The sequence below is a fragment of the Lemur catta genome, chromosome 9 (genome assembly GCF_020740605.2).
Source record: "Lemur catta isolate mLemCat1 chromosome 9, mLemCat1.pri, whole genome shotgun sequence".
Taxonomy (NCBI): Eukaryota; Metazoa; Chordata; class Mammalia; order Primates; family Lemuridae; genus Lemur; species Lemur catta.
In genome coordinates this window covers 92,665,687-92,680,444 of record NC_059136.1, presented here as the reverse complement: position 1 = coordinate 92,680,444, position 14,758 = coordinate 92,665,687, and the positions used below count along the sequence as shown (strand labels likewise).

Genomic DNA, 14,758 nt, shown 5'->3' with positions numbered 1-14,758 from the left:
ATCATCCCAGGAAATTCTCTCCTGCCACTTTACAGTCAATTCACCCTTTTCCACCTCCAGAAGACATCATTGTTCTGATTCCTATCATAAATTGGTTGTACCTCTTTTTCGGTGCATATAAATGGAATCATACAGGAAGTGCTCTTTGTGCTGGATCCTTTCACTCGGTGGCTGGTCTCTGAGAGTTGGCCTCCATGTTGGATCAGTAGCTCCTTCCTGTCATTGGTTGGAGATGCCCCATTGTGTGGATGTACCACAGTTTGTTTATCTCTTCTCCTGTTGGGGGATATTTGGATTGTTTCCAGTTGTGCATTTTAATAACATTGCTATAAATATTGTTGAATCAGTCTTTTTGTGGACACACGTTTTTATGTATCTTGGATAATGCCCGTGAGTGGAATTGCTGAGTCATGGGGTAAATGTTTAGGAAACTTTGTAAGAAACTGTTAAAGAAACTTTCCCATTAGCAGTGCGCGAGAGTCCCAGTTATTCTACCTCCTTGCCAACATCTGATACTGTCTGTTCATTTTTAGTGATTTAGGTGGGTATGAAATTGTGTCTTAGTATGGTTTTAATTTGCGTTTCTCTGATGACTAATGATGGTGAATACCTTTTCGTGTACTTACAGGTCATTTGTATTTCTTTTCTGTGAAGTGTCTGTTCAATTCTTTTGCCCCTTTTTAAAAGTTGGATTGTTGTCCTTTTGTTAGTGATTTGTAGGAGAATTTCTTTCTAGCTAAAAGTCTTTTTTCAGGTATATGCATTGGATATATTTTCTCTCATTTAGATTTTTTGTCTTTTCATTTTCATGTCAGTTGATGAGGATACATTTTTAATTTTTTGGAAGACCAATTTATCAATTCTTTTGCAGTTGGTGTTTTTGTGACTCTAGAAAGTTTTTATTTATTTTAATATATTCTTTTATTTTTTTTTCTAAATGTTTTATAATTTTAGTTTTTAACTTTTAGATCTGTGATCCATCTCAGGTTGACATTTTTGATGTAAGGTAGGCGGGTCAGAGTTTACTATTTCTTCCAAGTAGATATCCAATTGCTTCATCGTTTGTTGAAAATACTTTTCATTTCTCATTGAATTGTTTGAGTGCCTGTGTCAAAAATCAATTGTATGTATGTGGATCTATTTCTAGACTTTCTCTTTTTCATTGGTCTGTTTATTCTTCTTAACACCAAAATGTTGAGATTACAGTGTCTTTATGGAGCAACTTAGCTGTCCTTCTTGGGGAGGAGAATATTTTCTTGTCAATGGGAACACAGATAACCTACCCATTTAGATTCCTTTCAGTGGCTCACATTTCCACAAAATGTGAAACATCACTAGTACATGATTCTGACATTGAATTCTGTAGGTGGAATATGTTATGCAGTTGGATGACTTCAGTTTGTTCAGATATGAAAAATTTGGTGCAATACATTCCATTTCACTGCAATTTAGGTCACAGAATAATGCTGAAAAGAAAAATGTATGAAGGCATGAGTGAGCACAGATTACAGAGTGGCCCAAAACTAATAAATCAAAAGGAAGATAGATTAACTGAAATTCCAATTAACTTCACACAACTGAGACCAACCAGTATTTTAAATAGCAATGTTTTAGTATTGCTTTTTCTTGGTTGCCAATGGAGTGTTTTTGGTTTTTTTTTCCTATAAAATACATCCTCCCAAAAGGTACATAGCATACAATGTATTTTGGGAGAAGAGAAGTTTTTCTGGAAAAACAAAAAGAACAGAGAAGAAATTCTGTGTAAGTTCCATTTTTGAAAATGAGGAAATTTTAAGAAAAGGAATAATTCCATATCAAAAGATATCTTTCTTCTGTGTCGTCCCCCCTTTGATCCATCCCAAGTTGGGATTTGAGGAAGGAAGCTCCTGTCCATCCATGCAGTGCCCTGGCTGTGTCGCCTGGGGTCTCTCAAGGACAAGAGTGGGAGCATGAATTCTCATCAGCAGGGCCACCCATCACTACCGATGGAGGAGCAAGACCTGTAAGATTTTCTCCTTTCTTCACGCAGAGAAGCCAGGATCCACTCTGTTCTGTGTGGATGAGCTGCACCCATTGTAGACAAAATAAAATTAACTAAGAACACCCTCTCCCCCGCCCCACACACAGAATACTGTCCTCAGTATAGCAGAATCCTAGATACTATCTTTTTAAAGCCTGGGATTGGCTTACATCACATATTCAAATTGTTTTTGTTCATAAACAACAATAGAAGTAAATGTGAAGATCAGATTTACCCTTTGGGAGAAAATGGTTAAAATTATAAAAGCTTCTTTAGTCTGCAAAATGTGCAAAATACCATCAAGATAACAGGTGGGCAGTTCCTGTCGCTGCCCTCTGGACCCCTGTGCTCCTTTCCCACTCACCTGTCAGGTACTTTGTGCCATTTATTCCTATTGCAGAACATTTCTGTGACATTAATTTAAAAATCTTCTATATAATTTAGTGTACAAACTGCTGGTGTTAGGCTTGACTCAAACTTAATGATAGAAAACATTCATCATATGCTATTTCATGTAAGAGGAATTTAAACTCTCCTCTTCATTAGAAGACCAACCTATAGTGGAATTAAAATAGCTCCTCCTGAGTGGGAGCACTGGCTTGATAGAGATCTTGAGCAGTCATCAAGAGGAATGTATTCAAATACTTGAAATCTAAATTAGCTTGTAATCTGACTTTGAAAATAAAGTAAGAGAGAAACCCAAGGAAGTTTCCATAAGGTGAATTAATGTCCTTCAAATCACTTACAGTTTCAAAGCTAATAGCATACACATGATAAAAGTAATCTAGCCATGCAACTTATCTTTGCCACGTACTTGTTCTCCCAGGTACACCGAAAGTGTTCTTAGAAAAAAAAGATGCCCTACATAGAGAGAACCCATATCTGCAAAAATGGCTTTCAGATGTCACCAGGGATTTATAAACTGTTCCAGTAATGTTCGGAGGAATAATTTTTTAAATGTGTCCATACAGCATAGTTAACCCAAGAAAGGACCTTAAATAAGTGACACAGATACTCTTCTTTATTTAGAAACCATTCTGATGTTCATACTTTTAAAGGATTCTTTCTCTTCAAATAACATTTTCTTCATTCTTGAAAGACACAATATTTTTTTTATTAGAATCACCGAGTGGTAAATTCTCCTAGAGAATGACACTCCTGAAATGAAAAAGGTGCCGTAATTATTACCTCTGCCTTTACCACAATTATGTAATGAAAAATTGGTCCTTTGCTGTTTTTTTACAGCAAGAACATGGAAAAGGAACTCTACATATATTACTGTATGTAAATAGACACAAGAGGGAGTGTCTAGATAGAGAAAAATAGTCCCCGTTTATGAAAAACTTAACATTCTAAAGAGGACCTGGGGGGGTGATTATTTTCAGTAGGAAAAAAAGAAGTCTTGGCTTTACAGGTAATTCCATACTTAATGGTATATATGGGAAAGAGCTTAGTTTGCTTCAAGGCAAATTTCTGTTAAACAAATCCCATTTTCACATTAATTTCTATTGTGGAGCTTAAAAAATTGGTCCCTAGGTGAAATAAAATTACTTCTAAAATATAAACACATAAGTGGAAATATCTTTCTGACAAACCCATTGAACCATTATCTGCTAACAATACTGAGCTGTGAGTCACAGGATTTTTAAAACTGTGGAAGTGAAACTATAGTCCATATAGGCAGACACACTGTGAAATACGGTTGCTTTGTTTTACCTTATTTTAAACTTGATCCCCGCTATAGTAGTTTCAGTCCACAAAGGTTCAGAAACTTGCCAAGGTTCCAGTCAATCTTGAATCGTGCTAATGTTTCTAACTTTATATCCAAAAATATTATTTTTCACTTTCCACAGCACTTTAACTTATTGGCTACTTTCCAGACATTTGGATCTGGCCATATCTTCTAAGTGTATAGGAATGTTTTTAGATAAAAGAAAAGAATTGCCCAAATAACTAAGGAATGAGGACTTGCACCAGTGCCAACAGAGGCTTGCCCTAACGTCTAATAATAATCAGTAAATTGGCCGACAATTCCAAACTGAACTTTTGGTTCCAGCCTAATGATTTGACTGACGGCTGGGAATGGTTAGCACATCAAAATCCTGTTAGCTGAGGCTGCCACTTACTAGCTGGTTAACAAAACTAAGCTGCACCATGTAGACTGGCAGTAGGCCAGATCAGATGACCAGGGCCTGGGGCAGCAAGGATCTCCAAGACTGAGACTTCAGAGGGATTACTCATTAAAAATTAGCCACCCACAGTTTTTATCTTTTCCTTGGGTGGGAGTGGGAAAAAGTACAAAGTTTTTATAAACAATTTATTTTCAATGTTAGTAATGACACAGGAGAAAAATTAAACAATTCAGACAGGTCAACCATCTCTACTATGCAGAGATAAAAACTGTTAACATTGTTTAGCATTTGCCCCTACACTTTTTTTATGTGTATATTCAAAGAGATAACCATTATCTAAATATACACAGAGAGAATGTAACAAAAGTGGAGTCCTCATACAGGTTGAATATCCCTTATCTGAAATGCTTGGGACAAGATAGATGTGTTTCAGATTTTGCATTTCCTCAGATTTTGGAGTATTTGCAGAATGCATACTGGTTGAGCATCCCTAACCCAAAAGTTCGAAATCTGATATGCTCCAGTGAACATTTCCTTTGAGCACCAGGTTGGTGCTCAAAAGCATTGAGGGAGCACTTGCAGATTTGGGAGCATTTCAGATTTTGGATTTTTGATTAGGGATGCTCAAACTATATATACATTGATTTATAACTCTCACCTAATATTCAGCTATATTTCCATTTAATAAATATTATTTTATAATATTACTTCAGAATAACTGCACAATGGCTCGTTAATTTTATCTATACACCGAACCCTCATTTATTTAACCAATTGGCTACTGTTCAATACTAAGGTTTTCAAATTCTTTTACTCTATAAAGGATACTGTGAAAAATACATTTCTCTAATTTTTATTTGCACATATCTTTAGTTATTTCTATTTTTCTTTTTTGGCACATTATCCCACCTATTTTCTTTTTTTTTTTTTTTGAGACAGAGTCTCACTCTGTTGCCCAGGCTAGAGTGAGTGCCGTGGCATCAGCCTAGCTCACAGCAACCTCAGACTCCTGGGCTTAAGCGATCCTCCTGCCTCAGCCTCCCGAGTAGCTGGGACTACAGGCATGAGCCACCATGCCCGGCTAATTTTTTTTGTATATATATTTTTAGTTGGCCAGATAATTTCTTTCTAGTTTTAGTAGAGACGGGGTCTCACTCTTGCTCAGGCTGGTCTCGAACTCCTGACCTCGAGCGATCCACCCGCCTTGGCCTCCCAGAGCTAGGATTACAGGCGTGAGCCACCGCGCCCGGCCTATCCCACCTATTTTCTTAGGATGATTTTCCCAAAGTGTAATGTCTAGGGATAAAGGTATACACCTATGTAAAATTTTCAGGAAGTTTTTCCAAATTGCCTCAGGAACAAAGTCATGCTTTTTTCAGTTCCAGAATTTCTATTATTAGATATTATTAACAAATTCTTAGCAGTATAACAGCTCTTGTCTGGGGTGTGCTCAGGGCATGATGGTTGTATATTTATGTTATATACTTCTTTTACAGGGGGATTTTAATATTATTATCATTTAGCCTGGAAGCTTTAATTTTGCCATTATCCAAGAGGGGAGAACTTAGATGATGTTTACTAAGTGCTGAGCCCTCCCTCAATGCTTTATGTATATATTAACTCAATTAATCCACACATCATCATCCTCCAAATGTTACAGATAAGAAAATTGAAGCATAGAGAAGTTAAGTAAATTTATCGAAGGTTACCAGCTAGAAAGTAGCTAATTTGGGATGAAATATAATGGGGTAGGAGAGAAGTATGTGGTAATATTGTTCTAACAATGTAATTTCTCCCTAGGAGTTTCATTTAGGATATAACCTGCAAAGTTTTGATATGACTCTTATAAGACAGCTATCCTTTGGCCTCTACTGACTTTAAAAGTTTCAAAAAGACCCTAGATGAATTTCATAACAACTGGTATTCCATAGTTAAATATTTCTTTGGATAAAAGTCTAATCTTTCAATGTTACTAGTGTTAAAACATAATTATGAACATTCATGCCATGCATACTTCAAGTTCTTCCATGAAGCTTTTTCTTAAAATAGCAGCTTGCATTACTCATGCAAGATTATATGCCATGATTTGGGGCAGTAAGTGCAGAAATGCATTCAAGAACTGATGCCAGTGTTGTATGGGCTATTTAAAATTACAGGAACCTTCATGTAATTTAAATGCTTAGGTATTCCATTCCAGGAGACAAAACTGAAATTTAGGATGCTCACCCATTTATTGTAATTTAAAGTTTTATAGGCATTACCCCATGGTCAATATAGAGAGAGTCCAACCCTAGATCTTTTAGTAGTACAGGGAATATCAGTGAGGTAATCACTTTCACATCCTAGAAGATGCCTGTTAACATCCAAAAACCATGGTATGATTTGAGAACAGAATTGGAGCTACAAGCTGAGGATGACTCCTGCAACCTAATTCATAGCTCTTATTAAGTAATATCATCTATTTATTATTACAATACCCATTTATTATTAGGTTATAATATCGATTATGATTTTATTATATATTAAACTATCTAATCTTATCTAATGTAATGCCCATGGGATGATTAAGTTTTTGTGTGTAGGAACAAGCATTATGTTAGGAACCAGTTGAGTCTAGAGTCTCTGAGAAAGTCCTGTAACTGCCCTGGGCCGTTTCCTCATCCCTAAATTAGAAAAATACCTAACTGAAGCATTTTGGGGATTCTCAAAGCAGATACCATATGTGAAGTTTCCTGGATGGTTTTAAAGCCCTGATCAAGGTTTAGCTGTTGTCATCCTTGTAGTCTGTCTCCTTCCCTGGTTTAAAAGGTCCTTGTCCTCATCTTAGCACAGCATTGGGCAAATGATAGGAGCTAAATAATTACCAGTTAAATGTCATTGTGGGGAGAGGGAGGAGGAGCCTCGGTGACAAGGAACCCCATATGAGAACTGGGTTCCAGGCCCTGGCATGAGTCGTAGTAACCTCTTGAATTTTAACCCCTCCCTGGCCTCGCAGGGCCCTGCCCTTCTGTCTCTACTATAAAAAGTGGATCATTCAAAGAAGAAACAAAAACCTAGGCTTTGAGGACACTACGAGATCACAACTGGCTTCTGAACCAGAGAAGACTCACGCAGTCTGCTCAAGTCTCATGTGCCAGCAAGGTCGCTGTCCAGACAGGATCGTCCCTCTCAGAGGCGGCTTCCTAGGAGGCCCCAGAACTGACTCACGGGGCATTCTCGCTGGTGCGCAGAGCAGCCTCTGGGGACCTCCTCAGGCAGTGGGATCGCCTCACGGCACGGGGATGCGGAGTGTCTGTGCGGGAGCTGGGCCAGGGCCGCCACTCCGGGCTTCGGAGCAGCTGGAGTGATTCCAGCAGCCGGTTTCAGTCTTTTCTAGCCCAACCACGTTGCGTTCAAATTGAGCAGACAATGTTCTGTACTCTGCAAAGGAAGAAAAGCCACTGTTTGGGTGTCATGAACAGAGAAGGGGCACCAACTGCCCAGACACTTGCCCACCAGTTGCCTGAGCCCTGGTGACCTGGAAGCTTTCACACCTGGGTGCTCTGTTGGCCTGCGGCAGCAGGCTTGAGCAGGCTGTTGCCAGCACCTCTGCGTGGCTGCACCTGCAGTGCCTTCCTGTGGTGGCTGGAAGTGCCACTATAGAAAAGCTGCTAAGCTAGCCCCCCTCCCCAAGCTACCCCCTAATCTTTATGTGGGCTGGGACCCGTGGCTCGTCCGGGACTGTGGCTCAGCTGCTGGGCCCTCCTTGGCCCTGGCAGAGCTGGGGGAGCGGAGTGTTCCCTGGGCGTCTCCCAGCCACAGGGAGGGACGTCAGCCCAGGTGGCCCAGCTTGTGGTCAGGTCCTGGCTCTGTTGTCGGAGCAGAGGCAGCTTTCCTGGGCCCCTCCCGGCAAACTTCTGAAACTGAGATGCTTCTGGCCAGAATATTCTGACCTGTCTAAAGTTCTCTCAGAGTCCTGGGTTTAAACAGAATAGTTTTTAGTATGTGAGCCCTTTTTTTCGCAAGGGGGAAAAAACTGTAGCAGACTTGTGTATGAAATTCCTGCAGCACAGGCTCCTCTCCTGGGAGGTTAGAGAATCAGAATAGGACTTGAGGGGATCCATGCAGTGAGGCAGACGGTTTTGGTGGTGGCCTGTCCATGTCCCCATTCTCTGTGTCGGGCAGGGTATGTGATGGTTTCTTCTTGGAAGATAATGGGAATTTATTATTGGGAAGAAGGAGATCTAGAAGGAACAAATTGGCAGTCAGAAGTTCAGGGAGCTTGAACCAAACCCACTTACCCGCCACGTGTGCTGTTGTGTCTCCTCCCCCTGCCTGCATTCTTTGGCCCCTGCCGGCTTCCCCATGTGGAGTGTCCCTCTCCACACCCCAGCCCAGGAAGCAGGAAAGCCAGACCCTCCACCCCACACCTGTGCATTCACAGCATCCCACGCTGCACCGATCACTATTACTCCTCTGGTGATTGATCACTTACTGATCATCTCCCGAATTAGAATGGAAGTTCCACCGGGAATCAGAATGCTCTATCTTATCCCCGCAGTATTCCCAGGGTCCAGCACAGGTCCGTGCACATAGCAGGTGCCCAAACTATTTACTGAGTGAACAGATGATTTTTTCAGAATCAAAAGGAGTTGACTGAAGTTCAAAGACAAGAGTGCTTATTGCAGAGCTTAAATGTATATACATATATAAATGTCTTTCTTATTTCTCATATATATGGGCTCCCCTAGCAGAGTGGCAATAAGAAAGATTACCAATGAACTGTTCCTCAATTTCAAAACAAATATTGGGTCTGAGCATGTTGCAAGATAAAACCTAAGAAAGGATGGTAGCTTTCTTCTCTTAGAAAGTGTCTCTTTAATGTCTTCTACTAAACAGGCATGGAACAAATTAATCAAACAGCTTTTTAGTGCCTATTTTGGGCTAGCAGTCTGCTAAATGAAGAGGAAGGCAGAAGCTGTTAGATGTTTCCTAGAGAAATGCCTAGAAGTGTTACTAGTCTGTATCCTGGCAGCCTCCAGGGAGCTGTGCCTTAGGCCAAATCACAGAAGCCAATTCCTCTTGGAGTTTTACCTCCTGATAATGGTGATTGCACTTTCATAATTCACAAGGATGGTGCTTCATGGTAGCACACGTAGCAATCACCTTTTTTAAGCAGACTTGTCTCCGTCATATTTTTCTAGAGTTTGTGTATGTGTCTGCATTCCAGCACAATTTTCACTCTTGAATTTATGGACCGTGAGTTTCTGTGCTTTCCCTTGAAGTTTATGGTCCATGCCATTCCTTTCACTGGTTTATTTTCCAACAGTTTGTGGTACACAAAGATTGAAGGATGAAATGCCCCTTAGTCAGTATTCCTTTTCCATGGCTACTGATTAATCCCTGGGAATATTTAGTTCCTCAGAGCAAATCATAATGCCTATTGGGCATGCCAGTTTTTTATAAAGGTATTTGACTAAAAATTAAAAGAAAGTAAAACAGCAGAAATGATAAATTTACGCTTTATCCTCAGATTGGAACTTGACTGGTAGAGCATACCAATTTCTAGGAATTAATGAGAAAAAGTTTAACAGAGTTTCAGATAGGTTAGTATCAGCCTAGGATTGTTCATTCTGTAGAACATACTGAGAAAAAGAAATGGCCTTAAGGGAAAACAAACAGATAAATAAGTTGCTGGGCTGGAAGTTGCATTTGTCTGGCAGATTCTCCTCTTCCTTTTTCACATAAATTTGTCATTTAAATTTAATACAACGTGTCCTCATTACAAACTTTCCCCAATTTATATTCCATAGAAAACTTTTATCATTTAATCTATACTGCAAATCATTAATGAAATGTAAGTCCATAATTTCCTGAAAATTTCTTTTAAGATGAGTTCCTGTAGAATCAAATGAAATTAGTGGCTGTTATATATCCGAATAGAAGTAGGCGAAATAATTTGCCTGACTACACAGTGAATGTAAATAATGGTTCTGTGTGATTATTTAAGTCTACCATTAGCTTCTCACCGTTCATTACTTTGGAATGGTCATTTCTGACAAAACTGTGCAGTGGAGAAGTGTTGAGGTCCTCCTCCTAAGTGCTGTGATACTGGAGCGGAAGGCAGACCATGGGGCGGTTGAGAAGACGGCCACTGTTAATAACAGCTTAATGCAGAACTCAGAAACCGCTCTGTGCCAGGCCCTGTGCTAAGTACTTACAACTCATTGACGCTCACCATTTGTGGTGACTCCCATTATTGTCTCTGAGACACAGAGAAATTTAGTCGGTTGCCCAAGGTCACACAGCTAGGAGGTGGTGGGTCCAGAACTTAAACCCCTGCAGTCTGGTTGTTGGAATGTGTGCTTTTCACCTATGTGTTCCAAGATTTGGCTTCTAGAACTAGTTTTGCAGTTAAATTGTGCAGTGGGTAAATTTCTTTAATTTTTGCTTTTATCATAACTTCTCTTTTCTGTCCCTTTGTAGCTCTGAATTATTATTAATTATTGTAGTCAAGATTATGATTTTTGACACCTTGATTAGCACTTTTCCACTATGAATGGGAATTTGCGTGGTATCTCAAACCATACTGAAGAGTGATTAATTAGCACTTTATAACAAATAAGTGGCAAATTGCTAATCAGAGTAAATAAGTCAGCCTTGGATTTTATAGCACCACCGCTAATATTTTCATGGTATCGATTCTATTATTTATTCTCCGTGCTGGAATATGTTAAGCTTAAGTAAACTGATAGTGCTGCACATTGATTTAAGCACTCTTTGTCTTGATTGGGGGGAAAATAAGAATGCACTTTAAAAATCACTTACAGTTTATAAGGTGACACATTAATCCTCAAAATGACAGGAAATCAGGATGATTTTGTGTGTGGGGTTTAATTTATTGCAATGTAATTTGCTGGTGTGCTGTGCTCCAATGGCTCTGTGCTAGCAAACTAGCTATAATTAGATTAGCAGCCTGCTAAACGCCGGTGACAGCCTGCGCCTCAGAGAGCATGTGCCGGATTCCGCATGTGCCTCCTGCTCATTGGCTGGTGGCGCTGCTGCTCGCCCGTTTGATAGGTTTCCACAGTAATCTTTATGCTGCATTAGAGACAGAGATCCAGAGGTGCTGTCCTGTGTTCTCGCCACGGTGGAGGTGCTTGGCTGGGAACGGTAGAGAAGGAACAGGCGCCGAAGAGAGGGCGTCCGTCTTTGTTGCAGAGCTGCGGCGGGTACGGACGGGCAGCCGCAGGAGGTCAGCGAAGGAGGCTCAGTTCGTGGTAATTACTTTAAGTCTTTCTCTCTCGTGAAAAACACGGCCATGCGTGAAATGAAGCGTGTTCATCCTGTCATCTGTTTAATCTGATTTTGCTTTGTTAATGCCATGTGTAGGCTAGCATTCCGTACTTAAAATACCTTTTCCCCGAGAAGGCTTGCCTGGTAAACAGCCACCCTGTTTACAGTATTCACCAAGGAATATTGTTTTTACCTGGATTCAAGAGTGCATGTGCTCGGGAGTGATTCTTACTGCTTCTCTTCTGTTTCGGAAAGCCCGATGTTGCATCAATCCAGGTGTCTTTGTAGGTGCGTTTCAGTACCCAGTCGACTTTGTTTGCATTGAGCCCAGGCTCCTGAATAATGAGTGATGAAGGAGAATTTAGAGAAACACACTTTAATTAGGACAGGGCACGACTCTCTCCCGGTGTCGATGCTGTGTCTTAGCAGGAGAAAGTAATGTGCTATTGTTTCTTCCAAGATGTGTGCAGCCTTCATTTTGGATGGTTTTCTTTGTCTCACCTTTTGTAGTTTTTTATTAAGCCTTTTAAATATAGAGAATGTTAACATATCCCATTCTGCCAAAAATATTTAAAGTGTATATTTGGCTGTGTCTGAAAGAGGATTTTTTGACTCTTGGCTTTGTTTAGCAGGGGATGTTGCTTTTGGAGTTGGAATGAAATTTCAGGAAGGGGGGGTTCTGACCACTTACTTTGACTACTGTATGACAACATTGTTTATTTCTATTAATAGTTGCCTGGATTATTTTCTCAATCAAACCACACATAATCTTAAATTCTATAATAAAAGATGGTACATTCTGAAGGAAAAACATTTACGTGGGCAAGGCTGAGTTTCAAAAAACCTAAATAAATGCAGCATTAGTTTTTGCTTCTCAATTACCTTCTCCGTAGAGTCCTATTTTATGACACAAATGCCTCTGCTCCTGTTCCTCAAACTTAAAAATTAATGTCTTTCCCCGTATCAGACTGGGGAGTCCACAGAAACTTGTGTCACACGGTCACACGGCTGGCTGCCTGCCACCATGCGTCTGCTATCACTGGAGGCAGAGCCTTGCTGGTCTCTGAAAACCGTCAGGAATTATTTGCCTGCTCTTGAAACCCAAGCATTGCCAGTTAAATAATTGTTAAAATAACTGCTCTGATCTAGAACTCTGTCCCAGTTAAAGTGGTTCAGTATATTCTTTGACAGAGGAAAACTTCAGGGTAGTAACTGTGCCTCCTTCCCTCGCCCCTCATCCATCCTGAGGGGTAATAAAGCGCCTGGTGTAAATTTCATTCTAATAACAGTTTTAAGGGGGAAAAATGAGTAATATTAGGGAAGTTTGCTGTGTCTGTAATAAGAAAGCTTGATTGTCGTTGATTGTTAATACAGTGTCTCTGTGACTTGAAGCAGTCAGCAGTGTTTTCAGTTTGTAGACGCCTGTGTGGGGACGTGACCCGAGAACGGTCGTTCTACTTCACATTCCACTGCCTTGGTACAAACCACGCCTGTCCCCTCGCAGATGGGTCACGCCAGTGGCGAGCGCGCAGCTTCGGTGAGGGTGGTTCTGCTCCTCTCCAGAAGTGCAGACCCCTCTCCTGTGTCACTCTGGCGTGCCCTCCCACGCAGGGTGGAGGGAAACCTCCGCATGTCAACAGTGAGGCTTGGACACTCATTTGGGGAAGGAGAAATTGAGGCTGTTCCATAATGTTCTCTCTCGCTCACTCTCAATCTCTCTCTCAGTCTCCTGAAATACTCCCGAAATTGCCTTAGTCTTGGAGAATTTCTAAGAAATAGGCTTCCTTAACAGTAAATTATTGTTTTTTCTTTTCTCCACTGTCAAAGCATTAGACAAATGTAAACATTGGATAGACTTCCTTTCCGGACCAGAGCCCATTGAGCTGAGTGTCATAGAAAGATGTGGGAAGTAGTTCTAAGTGTTGTTGATTCTCAAGAGCTGGATCTTAAAGACTTTCTGTGTGGAGGAGGAATTTTTTTAAAAATTTAAGTATAAATGTATGTGTGTACTGTGTGGTGCGCTGGTATTATGACATCCCAAAGGGCCTTGTAACATATACTGAAGGGGCATTTTGACAAGACTAAATAAATGTTATTTATGTTTTTGCAAGGTAACCAACATATGTACTTTTATCTTCAGATATAGCGCATCTTAACTTTTTTTTAGTAATTACATTATGGGGAATCTTTAGATATTCCTGAAACAAGAAAATGAAAATAAATTTCTTGGACCCTTTAAAATGTTGTTCTTTTCCCTCCATAAAATTCCATAGCTCTTTACTGATGAGAGAATGGCATTTCTGACCAATCAAAAATAGGTCTATCAGCATGAATATAAATATATAATATTTTAAAATTAAAACATGATCTGTTCTAAGTGATACTTCCTAACCTTTTTCTCCTAGGGGTTTGTAATCACAGCGGGAAAAGTGGTAAACAGTTTAAAAACTGAAAGTTATTCCATGTAAAATATGATGTGCCACAAAGCAACGGAGCTGAACAAGGTCTGGAAAATATTTGTGTAAAAAGGAGAACGAGAGATGGACATAACTCCTGCCATTGCATGTAGAGCTCCAGGCTACTTCCTATAGGTGGACTTGTGGCTGGTCGCTTGGGTGTCTGTAATATCAAAAGAACTGAGAAAGATTTGTTCCTAGCAATTCATAAATATTTCAGGGCTGACCCTCCCAACTTTTCCTGGATTGGAAAAATATTTGAAGAGATATTAGCCCTCTCATCTAAGTGTAGTTATTTTTTCATTATTTTATTCTATAATCCTGGGTACTTAACCATGCACTAGGCTCTGTGCCAGGCTTTATTGAGAGAAAGGTAGAAGGCACAGTCTCTTCCTGTAAGAAGTGCCACCGAGGAAGAGAAATGGCTAAATCAGTAATGCTAGGGCACGTAGAGAGGTGATCCCAAGGAGGGGCAGCTGGTTCTTTAGAAAGCGGGTGAGGGATGCCAGGGAAGACTTTGGAAGAAGAAAGACGGTGCCCGATCCAGAACTTACTATTTCCCACCCATCTCGACACCACACCCCCTGCTATTAATGTTTAGTAGTGGCTGGTGTGGCCACAGATCTGTTTCCTATTTTGTACTAACTTTAAGTTTCACCATGTCATCTTATTTCTGATACATAACACATGTAAAGTGGCATTTCTCTTCTTCCCCCCACTAACTCGTCTCAGAATACACACTAGATTGTTGCGTGGAAACAATTTTATTTTTAATAGATTTATATCACATAAGACTTGAAATTTTTTTAATGTAAGTAATTTAAAAATGGATCATTGAGGGATCACAAAACACTTTCACTACTATTGTACTCTGA

General features: G+C 40.1%; 1 protein-coding gene across 11 annotated transcripts in view; it reads left to right on the top strand.

Moving 5' to 3' along the window:
- Nucleotides 1–14,758, top strand: part of FAM110B (family with sequence similarity 110 member B) — a 137,173-nt gene that overhangs the window by 61,112 nt on the left and 61,303 nt on the right. For 2 of the 11 annotated variants that reach the window (XM_045560631.1, XM_045560627.1), the window contains exon 1: nucleotides 11,213–11,411. The exons of the other annotated variants lie outside the window; for them this stretch is intronic. The gene's annotated coding sequence lies outside the window, so the exon portion shown is untranslated. Of the gene's footprint in view, nucleotides 1–11,212; nucleotides 11,412–14,758 lie in introns of those variants that run through there. 11 annotated transcript variants of the gene reach the window in all.